At 37.3% G+C, this 25,402-nt stretch overlaps 1 pseudogene; it reads left to right on the forward strand.

Annotated features, from left to right (window-relative positions):
* The first annotated feature begins 1,272 nt into the window (after positions 1-1,272).
* Positions 1,273-24,812, forward strand: LOC123205420 (annotated as a pseudogene).
* Positions 24,813-25,402: the final 590 nt, after the last annotated feature.

Below are 25,402 nucleotides of genomic sequence, written 5' to 3' on the forward strand. Positions count from 1 at the left end.
ATTTCATGATATGTATTATATCGTATCATAGAATATGTATCGTATATTGTAAGATATTGATAAATATGGTGCCAACCAAAAAGTTCATGTTTTATCAACTTACCATAGCTTATGAGTAGGTTTGTAAATATATAATGCTTTCACACTCAGGGTTACAAAATTATTAGTTCATTATTGTTTAAGTTTTCTTTTGTAAAAGAGATCTGTAAATCTCATTGTATTTGGTCACAAGGGCTTTGAAAAAGATTTAAATAATTTTACCACTTCGGTACAACATTAGTTTTGGTATAGGTTGGAAGAAATTTGAAAGGACTGGTAGAACATTTAAATTTATAAGGAGGGGACATGAGATTTAAACCCATCAAATTTTCAACCAATCGCACAAGCCCACTGCCTTAAATGCATAACAAATCTCGTACTATTTTGTGACAAACGACCATCAACAAAAAGGGCACGATTGGGTTGGGTTACAAATTAAATAAATTTTTGTAAATTTCCAATATTTTAATTTTCAGTAATTTATGATTAAAGGCAGTTTTAAGTGCATTTACTTTATATTGGATTCTAGAAACATTGGATTTTGTGTGTTCAATTGGAATTGGTTGATTTAGAAAGGAATTAATCTAGTGATGAAGTTTTATGAGGGATTATGTGTTTGATTTTGTATATTCTTAAAAAGAGATTCTAATTATTTAATGAAAATAATTTTTGTTGATAATTTTTAATAAAGATTTATCATAATAAAATTCAAGACATCAATTTAAAAAAGAGATTATTAACAGTTGACAGAATTACAGTAACGGCAATAACCCACAAAGCCGTAAAAAAACAAACGACATTGGAAGGGCGAACCATGTTGACTTGACAGCATCATCAGTCAGAGCCAGCCACGTTATCATGGGTAACTCCCAAATGATTACCGCCACATGTCGGTCCAGTCCTCGATGGCTCACCTGCACAGAAGCTGGACCTGACTCAGGAGCTTCCTTCCCCCGAACTTTTGGTGACTAATTTTTAATGAAATAATAAAATATTTTTATTATTACTAAAATTATAAAATGATTTCTATTATTTGAATGTACCTCTGGATTATAAGACGCCATTTTGAAAATCCAAGTGCTGTCCTCCTTTTCACTTTGCATGTTTTGAAATAAAAAATGGAGAAATTTAAATATAATTTTAAAAATTGAAATACAAATCTCTCTCTGGCTTGTTGCTCAACAAAAACTTTCTCTTCGTCTCCCTATATTTTAATGGCGCGTGAAATCCGGACACCTTTGAAATTTAAAGTTACAATAACATAAGAGCAGCACGACGGAACTACGTCGTTGTAAGTGTTTGTTTGATTGATTAGTTTCCTTCTGTTCAGTTTTTTGAATTTGTTATGCGATTTTTTTTTGTGGTTTTCGAAAAGGAAATAAGAATACCAGGTGGCGTCCTTTTGGTGGAACGAGAAATGTGAAGTTTTGAGTTTTGTAAAATTAAAGAATTTGGTTGTGTTGGAACTAATTTGATTTTTTGCTAGAGTTACAGGAGTTTTTTTTTTTTTTTAAATGGTTTTTGTTTGAGGAATCTACATGGTGTCGTTTTAGTTGAGTGAGAAATGTGAAGTTTCTGTGAAACTGAAGGATTTATATCAATTTTTTTGGTTCAGTGATTGTGTTAGTTGTGAGTTGATTGTTTTTGATTTTTCGTATTACAGTTATTGGAGGATTATTGTTGTTTGAGGAATTAGAATAAAAATGTGAGATTTTTTTTTTCTTGAAATTGAAGGATTTAAGGCTTTATTAATTTATGTTTTATGTGGTTTTTAATCCTTTTTTGTTGCGTGTTGAATTTTTCAGTGTGTGATGTGGAAGGTGGAGTGTCTACAGGGTTTTTGAAAGCTGCTGCTTGTGTTGAAGCTTGTTTCTGATTTTAGAGTTGTTTAGGATGGTTTTGGGGGTGTTTCTTGTAAATTTGGGAGCTATTGTTAGCTTGTGATTGCTGATGGCAGAAGACGGCCCACGGTTTGGTGGGCTTTCTTCTGGTTTGGCTGTGATATTGAATGTTGAGGATGGGAAAGAGAATTTGTCTAGATCCCACTTCATATTATATTGTGATGATTTAGGCTGTCAGTCTGCGGAGCGGACTCTTGAGTATATCTTTGCCTTGCCTAACAACTCACTTGGTAGGTTGAATTGTTCAGTTGATAAGAATTTAGTCCGTTTTATCTTAAAGAAGGAGTTCTTGAAATATCAGGTGAATTCAGAAGCTTCTGTCAGCAACAGAGATGAGATAGTTGCTGATAATGGCAGTGTTCCCCAAATTGTTGGTCTTGAAGAAGTCAACATGTGTGGTGACATTAGAATTGTTAAGTCACCTTTACTTTTGGAGAGCTTAGCTATGTTTAGTAGCGTAAGAGCTAATGTTCATGTATGGAAGGGGAAATGGATGTATGAGGTGACTTTAGAGACTTATGGGATACAGTAGCTTGGATGGGTGACTGTTTCTTGTCCTTTCACTGATCATAATGGTGTAGGTGATGTAGATGATTCATATGCCTTTGATGGTAGAAGGGTTAAGAAATAGAACAAGGAAGCTGAGACATATGGCCAACCATGGGTTGCTTGTGACATCATTGGATGCTGCATAGATTTGGATTGTAATGAGATTTCTTTCTACAGAAATGGCATTTCACTTGGAGTGGCATTTTCTAGTATTCGCAAGCTGGGACCTACATCTGGCTATTATCCTGCTATCTCCCTTTCTCAAAGGGAAAGGTGTGAGTTGAACTTTGGGGCTCGTCCCTTTAGACATCCAATCAATGGCTACCTTCCCTTTCAGGAACCTCCCTCAGTAAATGCTTGTGTTATCCAATTGTTGCGGCGCTTATCAAGATTGTTAGGCATGGAACGGGTTAAGCATTCTTCAGTTGAAAAGTCAAGGAGCCTGAAGAGGTTTTTTTCAGTTGAAGAATTATTTTATCTTGTCTCTCATGGGATATGTGAAGAGTTCTTCTCTGTGTTGGAGGCAGATACAAGGAGTATAGAGTATGTTAGTTAGGGTATACTTGTGTCATTCATGATGGAGGTGTTTGAAGTACAAGTGCCACATGATTATTCCAGTTTGGATAGAATTGTGGACATCTTTCTACAGTATCAGGGTTCGCATTTGATGTTTAAGCATATATTAAATGCACTTTCGTGTGCTTGCAAAACAACATCTATTTTTCTAACAGAATACCCATATTCAAGATCGTATCCTTATCTTGCACTAATATGCCATATCTTACGGAGAGAGGAATTGATAGTGCTATGGTGGAAATCATCATATTTTGAATTCATTTTTGAAGGTTTTCTGTCAAGGAAGAGTCCAAACAGGGAAGATCTTCAGTGCATGATGCCTTCTGTTTGGTGGCCCAATTCATGTGAGGATGTGTCCTACGAAAGTGGCATGATGTTGATGACTACTACTTTATCTGAAGGGATTAGTAAGGTATGCCCTTTTCATACACAACCAAAATTTTTAACTTTGGTGTTTTAGACACCTTTTGACCATCTAAGATGTGATATTGTATTTAGGCCAAACGACTATTTCTCACCCAAGGTTTGATGTTTTCTCAAAAGTCCCCTCTTTAACTATGGAAACACCAAACACCCACCCATGGCCGGTTAGATTTAACCAAACCCTAACGGTGGTAGGGGTAAAATCATCATTTTTGCTATAATATTAAAAATAAACTAAAATAGAATCTAATTTTGCCCCCCTAAACTTTAAAAACTAAAATTTTCCCCCAGCCTAAGTTTTAAAAAATGACAGTTTCACCCTAGGGTTTGATTTTGAAATCTCCAACGACCGTTCTGGCTCCATTGCCGATGGCCTCTCCCTCCCAAAACAACCTCTCCTTCTGACGAATGTTTTCCTCCCATTTAGAGGATCGATCGGCATCGGCTTAGCCTTGGGAGATGAAGAACTTCGTCGGGGAAGAAAACATTCGTAGGAAGGAGAGGCTGCTTTGGGATGGAGAGGCCATCAGCAATGGAGCCGAAACGGTCGTTGAAGATTTCAAAACCAAACCCTAGGGTGAAACTGTCATTTTTTAAAACTTAAGCTGGGGAAAAATTTTAGTTTTTAAAGTTTAGGGGGGCAAAAGGAGATAAAATTTTCAAGCTTTAGGGTTTGGTTAAATCTAACCGGCCATGGGTGGGTGTTTGGTGTTTCCATAGTTAAAGGGGGGACTTTTGAGAAAACATCAAACCTTGGGTGGGAAATAGTCGTTTGGCCTTGTATATATTTATAATTTGATTGTGCCTTTTCTCCCTTGCATCTAATATTTGGAAGGAGTAATACTACATGCACTAACAATGGGTACAAACACTGATATGTTATCATATGATTGAGTGTTATTTTATTTTTAATTCAAAATCACCTACTCATGTGATGACATATCAGTGCGTGCACTCGTTATTTGTGCATAAAATATTATTGTAATTTGAAGATGGAAAAGATTTGTGGCAACATAGTTTGCATGAAATAACTTCTTAAAGAAGTTGAATCACCTTTCATTTGATCTCATTAAATTTAGTTTAAATTTACAAATAGTTGAAAAAGGAGTTGAATCACCCCTTTCATTTGACTTTTTGTCATAATTGACGATAAAGTATTATGTATATTTCTTTGTACATAAGGGTTCAGGACAACATGAGGTTATGTACATGGAGGACAACTTGCATGGAAAAATAGAAACCAACCTTTTCCGCATTTTTAATTTTTTCTTTCATAGGTCTGAAGTGATACAAATTTGATATAGAGATTTTGGTAAATCATTTTTTCGATATGAATGATTAGTTGTCTCTTTTTGTTCCATGCTCGAAGAGTTAGCTAGATACATCATTTTATATGTGATGTCAAACTATCAATCTTATCATATGAGATTGATTCTTTAAACCTCTTTCTCATGTTGATATTTGAACTATTTTGTTGAGTTGTATTTTGTTAATGTTAAGTTGTATTTTGTTATATTAGGAAGACTATCAAACTATATTAGGGTAGAATATATAATTTAGGGATTTGATTTGATTTATTTCCTTCTATATCTTCTCTGTAATTGTATATATTATAACATTTTTCTCTGGAATGAAATAAGAAAACAATATTCTAAATTCACATGGAACAGAGCCAATATTAGGCTTCTAAAAGTTTTTCAGTAATCTTGATTTATTTTTCGGCGAAATCCACATCATTTTTCGATGTTCTTCTTCGACCACTGTGTTCTAGTCTTTTTTCGGTGGCTGTGTCTACACCATTGTGATCGGAACAACTTTGCCGACAATCCCCTGAAAAGAGAGTTGTCATTCGTCGCCACACATGTCATCACGCGCCATTAGTTTTCTCGGTAACCTCCATTGCCAATCTGTTTCTCTGGTGAGCGTGCATCGACACTACTTCTTCCAGTTAACTCAGAAGATGTCGACAAGTCAGTCTGTGGTGACTCTATTGTCATCGGTCATTGGAATTGTTGCACGAGCCAGTTGTTTCTATCTCAGATCGCTATCTTCGGTCTATTTTTTCAGTGCGTGTTAGCCTACACCGCTGGTATAGTGAATTCAGAAGACTCCGACGAGTCAATCTGTGGTAAGCTTGCTGTCATTAGAAGCTGGAATTTGCTACATGGGTCGACCATTTTTCTGCTTGGAACTTGATCTCCGATCCACTGTTCCTGCGCATGGGGACTACACTGCCACCGTCAATCAATTCAGTAAAAGTCGATGATCGTTTCTATTGAAGACCCACCTCCATTGGTTGTTGAACACGTTGCTGGTGACATCACCAAAAAGTTCCTTCACTGTTCACACATTCAGAAGCTGTTTTTCATTATTCAACAGTCTCCTGATTAGTTTTGTGAGCCCCGGTGTTGACTCAAGGAGTCATTATGCTCTTATTTTGATGATAACAAACTAATATGTCCCTTAGCATATTAACTAATGATTTTACTTGAGTGTGAGTTTAGATTGTAAGAATTTATTTAACGCACTTGAAAGAGTTTCAAGATGAAAATGAAGACAAGGCTTAGGTGAAGAATTTTTGAAGATTTGAAGTAAAACTCAAGTTTAAGTAGATATATTTATAATTTAGAATATTCGTTTTGATTAGAATATTTATTTGCATGGGATAACTCACTTAAAAACTTATTCTCATATCTTTCACATTTTGGGCTAAAATGTCATTTTTCAAACTTATTAGGCTAAGCTAATTTTTTCACCAAAGTTTATTAACTCATTTAAAATGATGAAGTTTTGTGAACTACATTTTCATATCTTAAAGTTGGTTTTGAAAGAATTTTCAAAAATGGGTTAAATTGTCATTTTTCAAAGTTTTAGGGCTTAAAGAATTTTTGAAAATTCAAGGGGTAAAATGTAATAAAATTCGGTCGACCGAATTTGACCCACTGAATTCTTCGATGGCAGCTTCCAAATTGTCCAAAAACCATGCATTTTAGCTTTCAGAAATTCAGTTGACCAAATTTTGGTTTAAACTTTCTAATGGCTAGTGCCACGTCACATCCGGTTGACCAAATTACATCCGGTCGACCTAATTGTGCGTTTTCTGAAAAATTAAAACGGCTAATCTTTTTGCATAACGGTAACTTTTCTCATTTTCTCTTATATAAACCCAATCAAATTCATTCGAAAAGAACTTTTGCCACCAAGAACTTTTATATTTTTGAGAGCAAATTAGTTTTATCAAAACTCTTGCTCATATACTTTGTAATTTCATTTGTATTGGGTTGTACTAAGCTTAATCTTTCATATACACCCTTTGAGATCATACTTCAAATTCATACTAAAATTCATACTATAAAAGAGTGAGGTTCACTTTTGGAGAGATTAGAAAATTTTTAGTAAGAGAAATTGAGCTTTAACACTTATAAAGGTTAATAGCACCTTGGAAGCTATTTTGTTGTGAAGAAAAGCTTGGTTGAGTTTTTGGTCAACCAAGGATTAGTTGAATACTCCAAGAGCGAAAGCTTGAAGGAGTGGACGTAAGCCGGGTTGAGCCGAACCTCTATATATCGCGTGTTTGATTTTCTCTTCCCTTAAACTCATGCTTTATGTTATGTTATTTTGATTGTATTGATTATTTGAAATATTTTTGTTATTCTCATAAATTGAATTAAAAATAGGCAATATTCATTGATTTGAATAAATTGTTTTAATTCTCTAATTTGGTAAAAATCGTTTTAAATTGCTTAATTCACCTCCCTCTCTTAGGCCATTCAATCCTTCACCCGATTGCTTCGAATCTTCACTACTCTCTAGAAAGCTTCTACTATTCTTTGATTTGTGATTCAACATGTCTATTGAAAGCTCCAAACCAAGTTCTCTCTTTCCTTTTAATTCTCTTCCTGTAATAACTACAGAAAAATTAATAGGGAGCAATAATTATACTTCATGGGCTGTATCCGTTGAATTATAGTGCATGGGACAGGGTCTTGAAGACCGTCTCACTAAGAGAGCTAATGATATTACATCTGATAAAAGTATATGAACTTGGATTGATGCTTTGTTATGTAGTATGCTATGGAATACCATTGATCCTCAACTTTATTCTATTTTTAAAGCTTATCGCACATGTAATGACAAATGGACTCAAGCCAAACTCCTGTACACCAATAATATTCAACAGTTATACTTTGTTGTATCAACTTTGGTTATCTTAAAACAACAAGGCATGAGTATGTCTAAATTTCTGGGTTGGATGATATCTCTGAAGACTGTATTCAATTTGTTGTTACCTCCTAGTAAAACTGTAGCTAAAGACTTAGCCCAACGAGATAAATTTTTTATGGTTCTCACATTGATTAACATTAGTCCTAATCTTACTCATGTTCGAGATCAAATTCTTGCTAGTGTTGTCATCCCTACTCTTGATGAAGTCTTTACTCGTCTACTTCGTGTGTCTTCTCCAAGAGTTATGACTGGATCTTCTGGTACCTCTAATTTTGACTCCTCTGTCCTTGTCTTCTAGAATCAATAACTAGACGAGCATGGTGGTCGAGGAAATTGGCCAAAGTGCAGTTATTGTAACATATGAGGTCACATCAAAAACAAATGTTATAAACTTCATGGTCGTCCTCTTCGAACTGCTAATATTGTTTAGACCAGTACATCTGATTCTCTTATTAACTCCTCTGGAGTACTGTCTCCACCATCTTTGACTCTCACAGGTGTTAATCTTGAAGACTATCTCCGATATCAGATAACAAAACAATCTTCATTATCTGTTGCTTCGATTGCTCATCTGGGTAATTTAGCTATGTGTCTTACCCACTCTTCTTCTTCTGAGCCATAGTTCCTTAATTTTGGTGCCTCTGATCACATCTCCGGTAACCCTCGTCTATTCTCTTACTTAGTCTGCTTCATTAACTACTGTAATATTAGCTAATGAATCTATTGTTTCTGCAAAGGCGGTAGGTTGTGCCCATCTTCTCCCACTTTTGCCTTTGGAATCTATCTTTTATCTCCCTGACTGTCCATTTAATCTTGTTTCTATTAGCAAACTTACTCATTCCTTAAATTGTATAATTACTTTTACTAATGACTTTGTTCTTATATAAGATCGCAGTACGCGTCGGATGATTGACGCAAGACATGAGTCATAGGGCCTCTATTGACTAAGTCCACCTGATTTTGCAGCATGTGCCATCACTGAGTCTTCGATGCTCCTTCATAATTGTTTGGGACACCCTAATTTATCTAAACTACAAAAGATGGTTCCTAGTTTGTCACATTTATCGTCCTTTAATTGCGAGTCCTCTTAGCTTGGAAAACATACTCGTATATTGTTTCCAAAACATGTCAATAAACGAGTTACATCGTCCTTTCAGTTAGTCTATTTAGATGTATGGGGTCTTAATTGAGTCGTGTCTGTTTTGGGTTTTCAATATTTTGTTATATTTATCGATGATTATTCACGTTGCACTTAGTTATTTTTAATGAAAAATATATCTGAATTATTCTCTATTTTTTAATCTTTTTGTGGTGAAGTCGAAACACAATTCTTAATTACTATTCATACATTGTGTTGTGAACCTAATTACAAGGGTTTATCACCGCAGGCCCAAAGGAGATAATACAAAAGGCAACCCAAGGAGTATGGATAATGGCCCAGCTGAGAGCAAAAGGGAAGACCAAATGCAGGAGGGCAGTCTAGACAAAGCACCCAGGCAGCTGGAATTAATTGAAGCCTCTTTTATAGAATTCAGAGAAGAGCCTTCAGTGGTGGGGTCCATAGACAGTTAGGAGGCGGCACATAAAATGGGAAAAAGGAGGGAAGAGTAGGGGATGATTATGGATGTTATTTTGAGCTGCTGAGTAGAAGTGGAGAGGGCTGGCTCTCAGAACCCAGTATTCCAGAGTTTATTTTCATGTGGCTATTATTGTTATTTTGGCTGTTGCTGTTATTGTTTTGATTTTCGTTATTGTTCTTGTTAATGGATTTGTAGAGAACTTTGTGGTTGTGTTGATGAACCTTTAGTGAAGCTTGAGCAAGTTATTGTAATTTTCTATCAACATGGATATGGAGTGAAACAGTAAACTTTTATTCAATAGAAATCCTTCCAGTATAATCATATTTACATGCAAATGAGAATGACAACTTAGTTCTAATTGCTTTTTCCTTTGCTTGGCTGTGAATGAATGATTGGGAGATTGTTGAGTTGAATTGGTGCTGGAGAAAATCCTGGAACATTGAGACTGCAGAAGGAGGTTGTTTCTGGAATTCTTGCTGGAGGAGCTGTTGTGGAACTGCTGGAACCTTCAGTCTACTGGAAAGCTTGGCCATTCTTCCAGGTCTGTAACAAACTTGGTATCAGAGCTAACAAACTGGGTAATGGTAACGACAAGAATGGAAGGGAGAGTTGAGGAGTTAGAGAAGTATTGCAAGGACTTGACAGAGAAAGTGACGACGATAAACGAGAAATTGGGGCATTCGGAAACTCAGTCGACCTCACGGCTTGATAAAATAGATGAAAATCTGTATGAAATTCGACAGTTATTATCAAAAAACATGAGGGGGAAAGAAACTGAAACAGTGCCGACCCCCGGTGTCAGCCGTTCATAAGCACCATTCCTACCGGATATACGCGCCATTGTGGAAGAGAACTTTGAACAGGCCATTCCTCCACCGCCACCTCTATTTCCTAGAGCTGGAGTGGCTTACGGAGAGGCTTCCAGAAATAACTACAGGCCACACTATGGTCATGCTGATCACTGTAATCGATAAGAATACCACCACCGCAGGATAGAACTCCCTATGTTTAACGGAGAAAACCCATGGGGCTGGATAGCCAAAGCTGAACGGTATTTCCAGATGAATGGAATAGATGAAAGAGAACGTCTACCGACGGTAATACTCTATTTTGAAAGCGAGGCTTTGAGCTGGCTGCAGTTCCGGGAGCTTTAGCAGCCATTTAAAAACTGGAGAGAATTGAATGAAGAGTTGCTCATTCGCTTTGGGTCGACGTAAAATCACACGCTATATGAGCAAATCATCCTTTATTGACAGATAGGGACAGTGGCGAAGTATCGAGCGTGTTTTGAACAGCTGGTCGCCATGCTGCCTACGGTGTCTCTCGAATGGCTAAGAGGCGCTTTCATGGTAGGTTTGAAGACCCGAATCTAGGTGAAGCAGCGACTTCTAGCACCGACAGGCCTCCGTTCTCTGATACAAATGACGGTGGACGTTAAGCAACGAGATTGGGCAGCATATGATATGGGTTGGCTTCTGAGCGAAGGAGATGCAAACTGCCAACCCATATCCACTCAGTCGGATCGAAATAACGCTGGACACCTACCAGATTACTTTGGGCACCCACTAAGACCCAATCCACAAAGTCTACTTTCCTTTCCACACCCCACCTATACTTGGCCTGGCCCATGCGCACTCATATCCAGCCCACCCCGTCTTCCACCAAATTCAACCCATATTCACAACCCACACCCAGCCCAGCCCAGCCCACACAAGGATACCCAACCCAAACCAATGGCCCTAACCAAACCCAAACGCAAAATAACTCTTCTCACCCGACCCAAACCCAAACCCATTTTCCCACAAACAATATTCATTCCATGACTGCTTCGTCCGCTGTCGCACATTCAGCGACGACGACATCTCCCAACAACTACCCACCATCATCGCCCTCCAGTTCGTACCAATCGACCACATCAACGCCTCCGTTGACCACCAATGCATACACCATTCCAAACTGAAGGCCACCATTTTCTCCTTCAGCCTCACGACGATTGTCCTAGCCAGAGATTCAAGCCCGAATCGCGCAAGGACTTTGTTTCAAGTGTGGCGATAAATACAGCTCTACTCACCAGTGCCGGTTCAGACAGCTTCGGCTCATGCTTTGTGAAGGTGAAGATGTCGATTCGAACCAAGTATATGATGAAGTCACGGAAGAGCAGTAACCAAAAATGTAGGTGCTCGAGCTCTCCAGACACTCTATGGTAGGAATTAATTCTCCTAAATCAATGAAGCTGCTAGGAAAAATTTCTGGAAAGGTTGTGGTAGTCCTGGTCGATTGTGGCGCCACTCATAGTTTTCTCTCTTAGCTTCTCGTTTCTGAACTTAATCTTCCAGTTCATCGGAAGGAATTTTCAGTCACTGTCGGCAATGGGCATAGCATCAAGGGTGGTGGAATTTGCAAGCAAGTTCAGTTGCACTTGGATTCTATTCACTTCCTTCAAGATTTTCATGTATTTCAACTCGGTAATGTGGATGTAATTCTTGGGGTGGATTGGCTATCAACACTGGGAATCGTCCACAGTGATTGGCAATCTCTTACTATGTGGTTTAAATGGCATGGCCAGCAAGTGCTTCTCTAGGGGGACCCCTCGTTAACTACCAAGGAAACTTCCCTTCGTGGGTTCTATAAAAATTGGAAAAATAGTAGCCATGCCTATTGGGTGGAGCTGTCTTCTTCAGCTGTGGAGGAGGACTGCACAGTACAGCCAGAGATTTTGGATCTGTTGCAGCGTTTCCAGCACCTATTTGAAGAGCCTTCTAGTCTCCCACCTCGACGGACTCATGATCACGCTATACGGCTAGTGGAGGGTGCCATTCCTCCTAACATTCGCCCTTATCGCTATCCGCATCATCAGAAAAATGAAGTGGAAAGGCAGATACAGGACATGCTACAGGCAGGCATCATTCGCCCTAGTATCAGCCCTTTTTCCAACCCGGTTCTACTGGTTCAGAAGAAGGACGGTGGCTGGCGTTTCTGTGTTGACTACAAGGCCCTCAACAAGCTCACGGTTCCAGATAAGTTTCCTATTCTAGCTATTGATGAATTATTAGATGAGTTATCTGGAGCCACTATTTTTAGTAAATTAGACTTGAAATCGGGCTATCATCAAATTTGTATTGTTGATAATGATGTTGAGAAAACTAATTTTTGGACCTACAATGGACATTACGAATTCTTGGTAATGCCATTTGGATTGTCCAATGCATCGGCCACTTTTCAAGCCTTGATGAATACGGTTTTTCGTGACTACTTACGACGTTTTATATTAGTGTTCTTTAATGATATCTTGATTTACAGTCGAGACTTTGCAAAACACATTAAACACTTGGCTACGACATTGTCTTTACTCTCCGAACATAAATTGGTCTTGAATAGAAAAAAATGTTCTTTTACCGTCACGCAGCTTGAGTATTTGGGTCACATTATCTCAGCCTCCGGAGTCGCTACAGATCCTAAGAAAATTCAGTGTATGGTTGATTGGCCACTCCCCAGGGACATTACTGAGCTTCGAGGATTTCTGGGTCTCACGGGGTACTACTGTCGATTCGTTTGCAATTATGGGTGAATTGTCATACCCCTCACTCAACTTTTGAAAAAGAATTCCTTTATGTGGTCAGAATAAACTACACATGCCTTCGAGACTCTTAAGAAAACTATGACCTCGGTTTCAGTGTTAGCAATGTCAGATTTTACCCAATCATTTATTGTAGAGATAGATGCATTGGCTACAGGGATTGGGGCAGTTCTTATGCAAGGTGGCAGGCCAATTTCCTTCATGAGTCAAGCTTTATCACCAAGGAGTCAAGCAAAATCAATCTATGAGCGAGAGTTAATGGCAATAGTCTTGGCTTTACAAAAATGGCGGCATTATTTATTGGGTAAGCACTTCATAGTACAAACCGACCAGAAGAGCCTCAAATATTTACTAGAGCAGACAATTGTGAGTGGTGACCAACAACGTTGGGTGATGAAATTGTTAGGGTTTGATTTTGAGATACAGTATCGATCAGGGGTGGAAAACAAAGCTGTAGATGCCCTTTCCAGATTACCTACTTGCACTAGTCTAGCAGTTCTCTCTACTAGTTCATGGGTTGAGGGTGACATTGTGGCAGAGGAGGTTCGTTCTGACCAACATTATCGAGGCATCATTCAAGATTTACTTCGGGACCCGACTAGCCATGCTAATTTTGTGTTGAAACATGAGATCCTTTTTTATAAAGGTAGATTGGTGCTTGTTTCTCATTCCACTGTTCTTCCAGCTATTTTGTTTGAGTTTCATGCTTCCCCATTTGGTGGTCATTCGGGGTTTTTTCACACTTATAAACGAATTACAACGATATTCTTCTGGATTGGGATGAAAAAGTCTATTAAGGACTTTGTGGCTAGTTGTGAAGTTTGTCAAAGGAGTAAATATCAAGCTATGAGCCCCGCTAGATTGTTGCAACCCTTGCCAATCCCCGATAAAGTTTGGGATGACATTACTATGGATTTTATTAGAGGCTTACCACGAACGAGTCAAAGGGACACTATACTTGTCATAGTTGACAGATTGACCAAGTATTCTCATTTCTTGTTGCTATTGCATCCGTATATTGCAAAAGATATGGCTGAATTATTTGGAAGGGAAGTTGTTTGTCTTCATGGCTACCCTCACTCTATCGTCTCCAATCGAGACCGTCTTTTCATAAGTCATTTTTGGACCAAGTTGTTTAGTGTTATGGGGACGGTTTTGAAGTTTAGTACCGCTTATCATCCCCAAACCAATGGTCAAACGGAGGTCCTTAATCGTACCCTTGAGACTTATCTACGTTGTTTTTGTGTTCAACGGCCATGAAGTTAGACCAAATGGCTTTCTTGGGCGGAATATTGGTACAATACTTCCTTCCATAGTTCCATTGGTATGCCCCATTTTAAAGCTTTGTTGGCCTTGACCCTCCTACATTACTAAGGTGGGGTTCCATGGCATCCAAAATTGATGATATGGGTGTTTTGCTACAACAAAAAGATGTTATCTTGAATGAGCTTAAAGACCACCTACATCGTGCCCAAGAACGCATGCAACGACAAGTTAACTTGAAAAGGAGAGAAGTTTAATTTGAGGTGGGTGATAAGCCCACCTCAAAGTTTGGCTAAGCAGCCCAATGAGAAGCTAAGCCCTCGGTTTTATGGGCCTTATGACATTCTTGAGAAGATTGGAGCGGTTGCTTATCGTTTGCTCTTACCACCGGGTACCAAAATTTACCCCGTTTTCCATGTCTCTCAGCTCAAGAAGATGGTAGGGACTGAAATTCAATCCCAACCCTTGCCCACCTACCTCACGAATGATTTAGAGCTCAAATTACACTTGGAGGCCTTGTTGGAAACCCGTTATGCTAAGAATGGCAGCTTGGAAGTTCTTCTAAAATGGCAGCACCTACCCCCATGTGAAAACTCGTGGGAGGACTATTTAGAAGTCAAGGAGTAGTTTCCTTCTTTTCACCTCGAGGACAAGGTGAAACTCTTAGGGGGGGTATTGTTGGGAACCTAATTACAAGGGTTTATCACCGTAGGCCCAAAGGAGATAATACAGAAGGCAACCCAGGGAGTATGGATAATGGCCCAGCCGAGAGTAAAAGGGAAGACCAAATGCAGGAGGGCAGTCTAGACAAAGCACCCAGGCAGCTGGAATTAATTGAAGCCTCTTTTCCAGAATTCAGAGAAGAGCCTTCAGTGGTAGGGTCCATAGATAGTTAGGAGGCGGCACATAAAATGGGAAAAAGCAGGGAAGAGCAGGGGATGATTATGGATGTTATTTTGAGCTGCTGAGTTGAAGTGGAGAGGGCTGGCTCTCAGAACCCAGTATTCCAGAGTTTATTTTCATGTGGCTGTTACTGTTATTTTGGCTGTTGCTGTTATTGTTTTGATTTCCGTTATTGTTCTTGTTAATGGATTTTTAGAGAACTTTGTGGTTGTGTTGATGAACCTTTAGTGAAGCTTGAGCAAGTTATTGTAATTTTCTGTCAACATGGATATGGAGTGAAACAGTAAACTTATATTCAATAGAAATCCTTCCAATACAATCATATTTACATGCAAATGAGAATGACAACTTAGTTCTAATTGCTTTTTCCTTTGCTTGGCTGTGAATGAAAGATTGGGAGATTGTTGTGTTAAGTTGAGTTGGTGCTGAAGAAAATCCTAGAACATTGAGACTGCAGAAGGAGGCTGTTTCTGAAATTCTTGCTGGAGGAGCTGTTGTGGAATTGCTGGAACCTTCAGTCTACTAGAAAGCTTGGCCATTCTTCCAGGTCTGTAACACATTGCGCAGTGATAATGCAAATGAATACTTTTTCGCTTCATTTACTAAATTTATGACATCCAAAGGCTTTTTACATCAATCCTTCTGTGCTCATACTCCGCAGCAAAATAGAATTGTCAAACGTAAAAATTGACATCTTATTGAAATTGTTCGTACCTTACTCATACATAGTCATGCAACTTTCTGCTTATGGGTAGATGTTGTTCTCACTACTTGCTTCTTAATTAATCAAGTGTCTTCAATTTTGCAAGATCTTCAGTTTTGCACGATCAAGTACCTCACTCTATTTTATATCCTGATCAGTTGTTGTTTTCTCTTTAACCTCGTGTCTTCAGACGTACGTGTTTTGTTCATGATTTATCTCTTGGTCGAGATAAATTGCTAGCTCATTCCGTTAAATGTGTCTTCCTTAGATACTCGCGTCTCCAAAAGGGTTATTAATGTTATTCTTCTGGCATATGTCACTACTACCTTTCTGCAGACGTTACGTTTTTTGAGTCTTCTCTTTATTTTTCGTCTACCTTTCTGTAGAAGTTTCCTATCATAGAAGTTATTCTTCTTCCCTTACTAGATTCACACTTTGAGCATAACCGTTCTTCTACTAGTGTAAATCTTACACCTACTAGTCCTTCTGCAGGTGGTGGTCTTGCTTCTCCTTCAAGTGAGTCAGTCTCTCCGGACCTGGTGCACCTCTTCCTGCTCTAGAATCCTCTGTCACTACGGTCTTACCTTCTGATGATCAATTTCCCATAACCATTCGTAAGGGTATGCGCTCAACTCGTAATCCTCATCCTATCTATAATTTTCTTAGTTATCATCATTTATCTTCACGATACTATGCTTTTGTATCTACTTTATCCTCTACATCTATCTTTGCTACTATTCATGAGGCATTATTTGATCCCGGATGGCGACAAGCAATGGTGGATGAGATGTTTGCTCTACATGCTAATAATACTTGGGAACTAGTTCCATTGCCTCTTGGTCACTCAACGGTTGGGTGTAGGTGGATATATCCTATTAAAGTTGGTCCTGATGGTCAAGTTGACAAACTGAAAGCGCGATTGGTTGTTAAAGGATATGCTCAAACATATAGTCTTGATTATTATGAAACTTTCTCTCCTGTTGCTAAAATGTCTTCTGTTCGCCTATTTTTATCTATGGTTGCCATTCGCCATTAGCCTTTGCATCAGTTAGACATCAAGAATGCTTTTCTTCATGGTGAACTGCAAGAAGAGATTTATGTGGAGCAACCTCCTGGTTTTGTTGCTCAGAGGGAGTCTAGATTGATTTGTAAACTTTGTCGTTCTCTAGATGGGTTAAAACAATCTCCTCGCGCTTGGTTTGATCGGTTTAGTACTATTAATCAAGAATTCGGCATGCTACGAAGTGAATTTGATCATTCAGTGTTTTATGCACATACTCCACAGAGACAATGTATCTATCTAGTGGTCTATGTTGATGATATTGTTATTACAGGAAATGATTAGGAGAGTGTTGAACAATTAAAGAAGCATCTATTTAGTCATTTTCAAACCAAAGATTTGGGTCTACTCAAATACTTTCTTGATATAGAAGCGCTCGGTTTAAATCTGGAAATGCCATCTCTCAAAGGAAGTATGCATTGGATATTCTGAAGGAAACGAGAATGTTAGATTGTAAACCTATAGACTCTCCCATGGACCCCAATACTAAGCTCTTTCCTGGGCAGAGGGAGCCACTTGCAAATCCTGGGAGATATCGAAGACTAGTTGGGAAACTCAATTCTCTCACTATCACACGACCAGATATTTTTTTTGCTGTTAGTGTTGTAAGTCAATTTCTTCAGTCCGCATGTGATAGTCATTGGGATGCAGTTATTCGGATTTTGAGGTACATTAAGAGGGCACCTAGAAAAGGATTATTATACGAGAATAAAGGACATACTCAGATCGTTAGGTATTCAGATATTGACTGGGCAGGTTTTCCATCAAACAGACGTTCTACTTCTGGGTATTGTGTATTAATTGGAGGAAATCTAGTATCATGGAAAAGTAAAAAGCAAGATGTTGTTGTCAGATCTAGCGCAGAAGCAGAATATCGTGCTATGGCCTTAGTCACTTGTGAGCTTATCTGGTTGAAGCAGTTGATTCAAGAATTAAAGTTTATAGAAATATCACAGATGTTATTATTTTGTGATAATCAGGCTACTTTTTACATTTCCTCGAACCTTATGTTTCATGAAAAAACAAAACATATAAAAATTGATTGTCATTTGGTTCGAGAAAGGATTTTGTCAAGCTGTATCTCTACAAGTCATATCAGTTAAAATGATCAGTTAGCGGATATACTTACTAAATCTCTTCGAGATCCTCGAATTAATTTCATTTGTAACAAACTTGATACATATGATTTATATGCTCCAGCTTGAGGGGAAGTGTTGAATTGTATTTTGTTATATTAGGAAGACTATCAAACAATATTAGGATAAAATATATATTTTAGGGATTTAATTTGATTTATTTCCTTTTATATCTTCCCTGTGATTGTATATATTGTAACATTTTCTCTGAATGAAATAAGAAAACAATATTCTAAATTCACATGTTTTCTGCAATTTTTTCATTTTAAACTTGTTTTCCTCTGGAGTTTGATTAATGGTTTTTGTGGGTGAACTTTTTTCTTTTTCAAATTGGAAGAGTTTCTTATTAGTTTGCTTATTTTGAGGACTGTTTTTTCCTACATGGGTCAATGGCGCCTTTATCATCAGTTCACATATGGTTACAGAAGTCTGAAGTCTGTATATTGATTATCTATTGTTTAAGAAACCTATCTTTTGGGATGCTTTTTTGCTTCTTATGTGGGTCTCTGTTCCACTTTTGTAATCCATATCTCATTCCAATTAATATCAATTTTCATGTATCCTCTGGAATAAAGAAAGTGAATAACTAATTTGGACCAAATAAGTTGAATTATCATTATATTGGGGTTTTAGGTGTGTAAATCTTTATTTCTATCTTTGACTAGAACTATTCTTAATCATTTTTAATTAATTTGCAGATTGAAGAGAAGCATAGAGAGCTATGCCTTTTAGTCATTCAATTCATACCACCTACATCACCTCCCCAGTTTCCTGGTTCGGTGTTTAGGACATTTATGCAGAACATTTTATTGAAGAACAGAGGAGCAGATCGCGATATGCCACCTCCTGGAGTTTCAAGTAACTCTGTTCTTGTGTCTCTATATACTGTTATACTCCATTTTTTATCTGAAGGGTTCTCCATGGGGGATTTCTGTAACTGGTTGAAAACTTCTGAAAATGATGGCCACCATGTTGGTTTTCTGCACAAAGGTGGTCAACAAAGCTTTCCAGTAAGTTTGTTTCTAAAGAATGATCTTCACCGAGCTGATATTTCAAGGCTTGGGGGTTCGTTTACTCATCTGTTGAAGGCTCATCCTGCATATGATCAAGAAATTGAAGTAATCCGGTGGGAGGAAAGCTGTATGGATGATGAAGAAAGTAGAGTGACTCATTTAACTGAGCAGAAACCATGTTGTTGTTCAAATTACGATGCTGACTTTTCCAGAAGCTTTAAGTATCCAATTAGATTCACAGCTAAAGGTTCGGGGGGCAATTGCTGTCCTAATCCAGAAAGGTCTGCTCAGGTTGCTGCAGAGTGTAGTTCTGGAGGTTTGAATGATGAGATGGCGGATAAACCTAGCACCAGTGACGAATCTGAATCCGAGTTTGGTTATTGTCCAGTAAGATATACGAGGATTGTACCAAGAGAGAGTAATACGTCTACAGCTACAGTTAGAGAGGAGGAGCTTCTAGATGCTTTATTGTTGTTGTATCACATAGGTCTTGCGCCAAATTTTAAGCAGGTGAGGTGATTCTGGGGTTATTTTTTATTTTTCTTGTTATTTCATAACTGGTCTACTTTGTCTATTAAATTCTTTTATCAGTGCTAGATGGTGCCCCCTTTGTTTTGATCTTTCTGGTGACACAACTTGGGTTGATTTGAAATTTTGGAACTCTAAAATGCAGTGTGAATGCTATTATGGTAAAGCAGTTACGATGAACACATTGATAATGATTACACACCTTGTGATGAAGCATAATAAATTTTCAACAAAAAGATAAATATAGCTTATACAGGGAATAGATTTTAGTGGATTGCATTTATGTTTGACAAATTAGATCAAAATGATTTTCAATTCTGTATCACATTGCTGATGTCAAAGTCTTGTTGATAATTTCTGAACATCTAAGGAGGTGTGTGTGACTTGCTTTTGGTTTTTTTTTTTTTTTTTGGTTTACTATGTTTGAGTGATGATAATGACGCCGACTATTTGTATTATTTGCTTAAGTAACGCTACATTTCTGGACTTGAACTTAATGGGATGATTTGTTGCTTGTGATTTGGTTGGTTTGCCTCTGCAATGACTTTTATGTCTCGTTTGGTGAAACTAGTTACATGGTGATATGTATGATGTGTTGCTGCTGTCAAGTTCTGCATATCTTGACTTGGACATTATCTTGGAATAATTATTATTTATTTATTTATTTTATACCAGTTAACCTGACATGTGGGTTGTTCCACAGGTAGCAGTTTGTTTTTCTAATTGTTGTATAAGATCTCAAAGAATTTCTTTCCAATTATAGGCATCATATTACATGTCTCACAATCCCAGTCAATATCTCCCCTGGAAGAAACTGATAAACAAATAAGAGAACGGGCTTGCGGTCAGCAACGGAAGCATATGAAGGAGGCTCGTAATAACTACAGTGATGACGTTATTGATTGCGTCAGGCATTGTACCTGGTAAGACGACCATGCAAGAACTTGTTAGATTATAGTGGACTTTGTGCTTCTCTCAGTCTGTCTGTTGATTATCAAGCATTATTTCTATGCCTCACCTTATCCCTTCTTTTTGCTGAACTTGAGGAAACGACACTAACCCATATATCTTCATGTTAACATGAAGTCTGTATTCCTGAGAGATGGAATCTGTTTCTTCAACTGTAATGCATTGTCTGTTCTTTGTCATGGTATGGTGCCAATATGACTCTTTGAACTGAACTAGCTTCTGTGTATATGTGCTGGCTGAAATGAAGATAATTAGATCTTGATTAACCTGATTTGTATTTGATACATTATTAATTTGTTAAATTATGTTTTCATCTCTTTGTGTTGGGCGGCACTTCACTTGGATCTGGTCATGAAATCCAGTTTAGTGAATTTTATTAATGCTGCACAACAACATTTTGTTGCTAATCAATTTATTCCCTGTTTTGGCTATACTCTGTTCTTAGTGCCTGATGACCTAGTTGTATGCTGTTGACATATGGCAGCTGCTTCCCTAGTTCTCTGGACCAGCTACTGTGTTTTTACTGTTTTCATTGCCATTATTTTAGCATCTATGGTTAAGCATGTTTTCTGGTCAATTCTATAATTATGGTGTAACACAGATTGCATTCCATGGTGGCATTCTTGATGTGATGTTCTGTTTGTTAGGGTATTCTTGTTAAACATCTTTGTTCAAAATGGCAATTCCCTGTAATTAGAAAAAAAAAAAAAATTGTTTGAATAATACTTATCTGCATTCTCAGGTTCTGTATGTCCCTTTCTCATGCTTTTCAGGTATCGCATTTCCCTGTTTTCTCGGTGGAAGCAAAAAGGAATGTATGCAACATGCATGTGGACTGTGCAATTGCTTCTGGTTCTTAGCAAAATGGATTCAGTGTTCATATATATCCCAGAATTTTACCTTGAAGCTCTGGTAAATCATCTTTGATACATATGGACTGGTGTATCAATTGACAAAAAAGTATGCTAGAATCGTTTCTTATGAGAATATATATCAGGCATGCTTGTTTTTTCACTTATGTTGTTGGGTTGGAGCAAGTATATTATTGTTCTTACTCATCATTAGAAATCTTTTACATTTCGTCTTAGGCTCATACAGTATGTAACCTTTGTGAGTGGTTGAATTCAAACAGTGTTTCACATTGTTGACCGAATGTTGTATTAGGAAATGTATGTGCTCTGTCTTTTCTGGCATTTTTACCCTTTTTATTTATTTTCTGAAATGTTGTAAATTGCTTACTTGATGATCCTTTCAGGTTGATTGCTTTCATGTCTTACGAAAGAGTGACCCACCATTTGTGCCTTCTGCAATATTCATCAAGCAAGGACTTGCTTCATTTGTACGTCTCATCTTTTAATCTCTCTGTCGTGTTGTTTTTGTTTATCTGTTGTTTGCTTAACAGACATGATAAAAAATATGAACATTTATTTGGTTGTACTCTTACATAATTTCTGGCACTCTTACATAATCTGTTGCCAGAAATTATGTAATGGGTTGTTTGCAGGGTTGATATTTAGAGAAAAAAGTTTACATGTGCATACATTTATGGTTTGTTTTTTTCTTATATAGGTTTTGCACAATTTTTATGTGAAATTTGAGATCTACGTTCTTCCGAAACTATGATTACGATATTTATGCATTTTGAATTGGGTTGCAAACTTAGTAACTTCCATTAGATCACTCCTTTTTCTCAGTCTCTGAGGTCTTTTTTTTTTTAATTGTTTAGGTCACTTTCATAGTAACCCACTTCAACGATCCAAGAATATCCAGTGAAGATCTGAGAGATGTTCTTCTTCAATCTATATCTGTCCTGGTTCAATATAAAGAATATTTGCCAGCTTTTGAGAACAATGAGGCAGCCACTCTGAGAATGCCAAAGGCATTATTGTCAGCGTTTGAGAACCGTTCCTGGATTCCTGTAACCAACATTCTTCTGCGGTTTTGCAAAGGTTGTGGCTTTGGTTCTTCTAATCATGGAGAATCATCATCTTCATCAGTTGTTTTCCAGGTGAATTAATGAATCAATATTATGCTTCTTTTTTATTTTTTTGTCATCCTTGTAGCTTCGGATAATTGATTGTTTTCCCTCTCTAATGTATATAAACTACTTCGCGGAGCTTGTATCAACAATGAAATGCTATTCTCAGCATTTCTGAATCGATTATTTAACACTCTCAGCTGGACGATGACTGAATTCTCGGTTTCTGTTCGAGAAATGCAAGAAAAAAACCAGGTACGAATTGTCTCTTGACTTATGATACTATAAATCATTGGCCTAATTGAAGTAAATGCAAACCATGATATATGTTGTCGACGTAGAAGTGCGTATCACTGTTTGCAGGTTTCAGACTTTCAGCAAAGGAAATGCTGTGTAATCTTTGATCTCTCATGCAATCTGGCTAGGGTCCTGGAGTTCTGTACCCATGAGATCCCTCAAGCTTTCCTCTCAGGAATGGATACAAACCTCCGAAGGCTCACTGAGTTGATCGTATTCATTCTAAACCATATAACTGCAGCTGCTGATGCTGAGTTTTTTGACTTGTACGTTCCTGTTCTTTTCCCACCCTTCTTATTATTGTCTGTTTTGTCTTTATTCTCAATTAAACTTGTGATGCCTGTTATAATTATGAATCAGGGCATGTATACAAAATGTTAATTCTCGATGAAAATTTTGTTTGTACTGTGTCAGAACTGGTTATTTAATTGGTTTTTGATGTTTAGCTATTTTCTAATGCAAACCTCCAACGCATTCATATCTTATCTTAAGAGTAATTTGTACCGCAGGTCACTGAGACGGCATGGCCAATCTTCAGAGAAAGTCAACCGAGGCACCATATTAGCCCCTCTAGTTGGTATCATCTTGAGTTTGTTGGATGCTAGTGCACAGCCCGAAAGCATAAGGCAGAATGATGTCGTGGGCGTCTTTTCAAGCATGGATTGCATTGATACCATTCACTGTGGATTCCAATACTTGCTAGAGTACAACTGGGTGAGTACTGGCTAGCTTTAGTCTCTTCGGGAGTGTCTGATTTGCAAAGTTTTCTTATTCTTTAAGATGTATTCAATTTTGATTGTGTTTTATATGCTGAAGCTGTGCTTATCATTGGCGTTTCCCTGGATCTTCTAATCATTCCGATTGTTTGTTGCCATCTTACCAGGCTGGATCCTTCAGAGGAGATGCATATCTTACAAAACTGGGGCAATTAGAATGCTTTCTGAGCCTGGTCCTTCACCGGATTGAGACGCAAAAGATTGAGGGGACAGCATCTGGGACAGTCACCGATGCTGATGATGGCATTTGCTGCATCTGTTATGCAACTGTAGCTGACGCACAATTTGTGCCTTGTTGTCCTGCTATGGCTGCATAAGCCGACATCTTCTAAACTGCGTCCGTTGCTTCTTCTGCAATGCAACCGTTGTGGAGGTTGTCAAGGTTAGTGAGAAGACTGCTTAAAATGTTAGAATCATGTATATGGTCTCTATCTAAGCATATATATATATATATACTGAATATGCAAGATAGAAACCAAAACTAAATTGCGGAATATTAAACACTAACCTCCAGCCATTGCTTGACGATTTGATGCAGAATAATCCTCTGGAAATTGTTCTGAACTTTCGTCTTCCAGGTGATCTCTTTTTCTCATAGAATGGTGTATGTTTTCTGTATAGAAAAAGCTCACCCAGGGACCCTATTTATAGCCTTAAGAAGCATTCTACCATCAAGAATGCTACGTAACTTGTGGAGTTATGCATGGGAGTTACAGACCATTACACCATGAAGAAGTAACTGCATGAAGCAGTTACCATTATCCCATGAAGAAGTAACTGCTGCAGTTACCATGCATGAAGCCATGAAGAAAGCAGTTATCATGCATGAAGCCATGAAGAAAGAAAAACTAACATAAAATTCCAACAATTCATTTTAGGTTCCCAGCATTATCCTACCATCTTGGATGCCCAACTGATGAATGGTTATAGTTTGACCTTAAATATCGGAAATCTCGTCCATATTTGCTCTAGAAAACCTAAAAAATAAAAAAAACTAGAAAAAAGAAAAGGTCGCTGATAATTGAATTTACTAATCGGCATATGATATAGTGTTTTCTAGGTTTAATAGCTAGTATAAGGGGGTGGGAAAATTATATTGAGGTTGGTATTAAGGAATTTTTTGTAGGGGAAGTTGAGTGTTTTTGTAAATATGAGATGTAAATGACGAGGGAAAAAATTCTTTCGATTCTCCCCCTTTCTTTAGTCTCCCTTATCTCCCAACTGGACCGGCCATTATAAACAAGACATTTATTGAACAATAAAATTATTTACATAACTTTTTATGTATAAATAATAATGTATTATTATGTGATTAAATGTTGTTTTATTTTTAATTTTTAATTATCTAATTATGTAATAATATATTGTGATTTATGTATAAAATTGTATATATAATATTACTCTGTTGAATTGGCAACGTGAAATTTATAACTAAAAGCGCAAAACTTGTAAAATGAATCCTTGCAAATATTTGAGAGATACGAATTATAAAATGTACGAGAGAATACACTAAACAAGACAATTTTGATCAACTAAAAGATTTTTGGTCATTTAATGTAGGGAAATTAAAGTAAATGTCCCTTTTTACCCTCACTTAAATAAAAATGCCTCTTTTTTTCATTTTCTCAGTTAAAAAACTCCGTTTTCAAAGTCTCAGGTATAAATGTTCCAAAAATTAAAAAAAAAAAAACCAAAATTATGTTTCACTACTACTATATAAATTTTCACTTTTATACATTTCACATATTATTCAAACTTTTACTTTTACTTTTATTTTACTCAATATTTGATATTGTGAGTTTGTTAGAAAAAAATTCGTATTTATGAATTTGAATTTAAATAAATCAATTTGTAAGAAAAATGTATATATATGAATCTTAACTCAAAACTTAATTTTATTTGTTAAG

This window comes from Mangifera indica, unplaced genomic scaffold (genome assembly GCF_011075055.1).
Source record: "Mangifera indica cultivar Alphonso unplaced genomic scaffold, CATAS_Mindica_2.1 Un_0005, whole genome shotgun sequence".
NCBI lineage: Eukaryota > Viridiplantae > Streptophyta > Magnoliopsida > Sapindales > Anacardiaceae > Mangifera > Mangifera indica.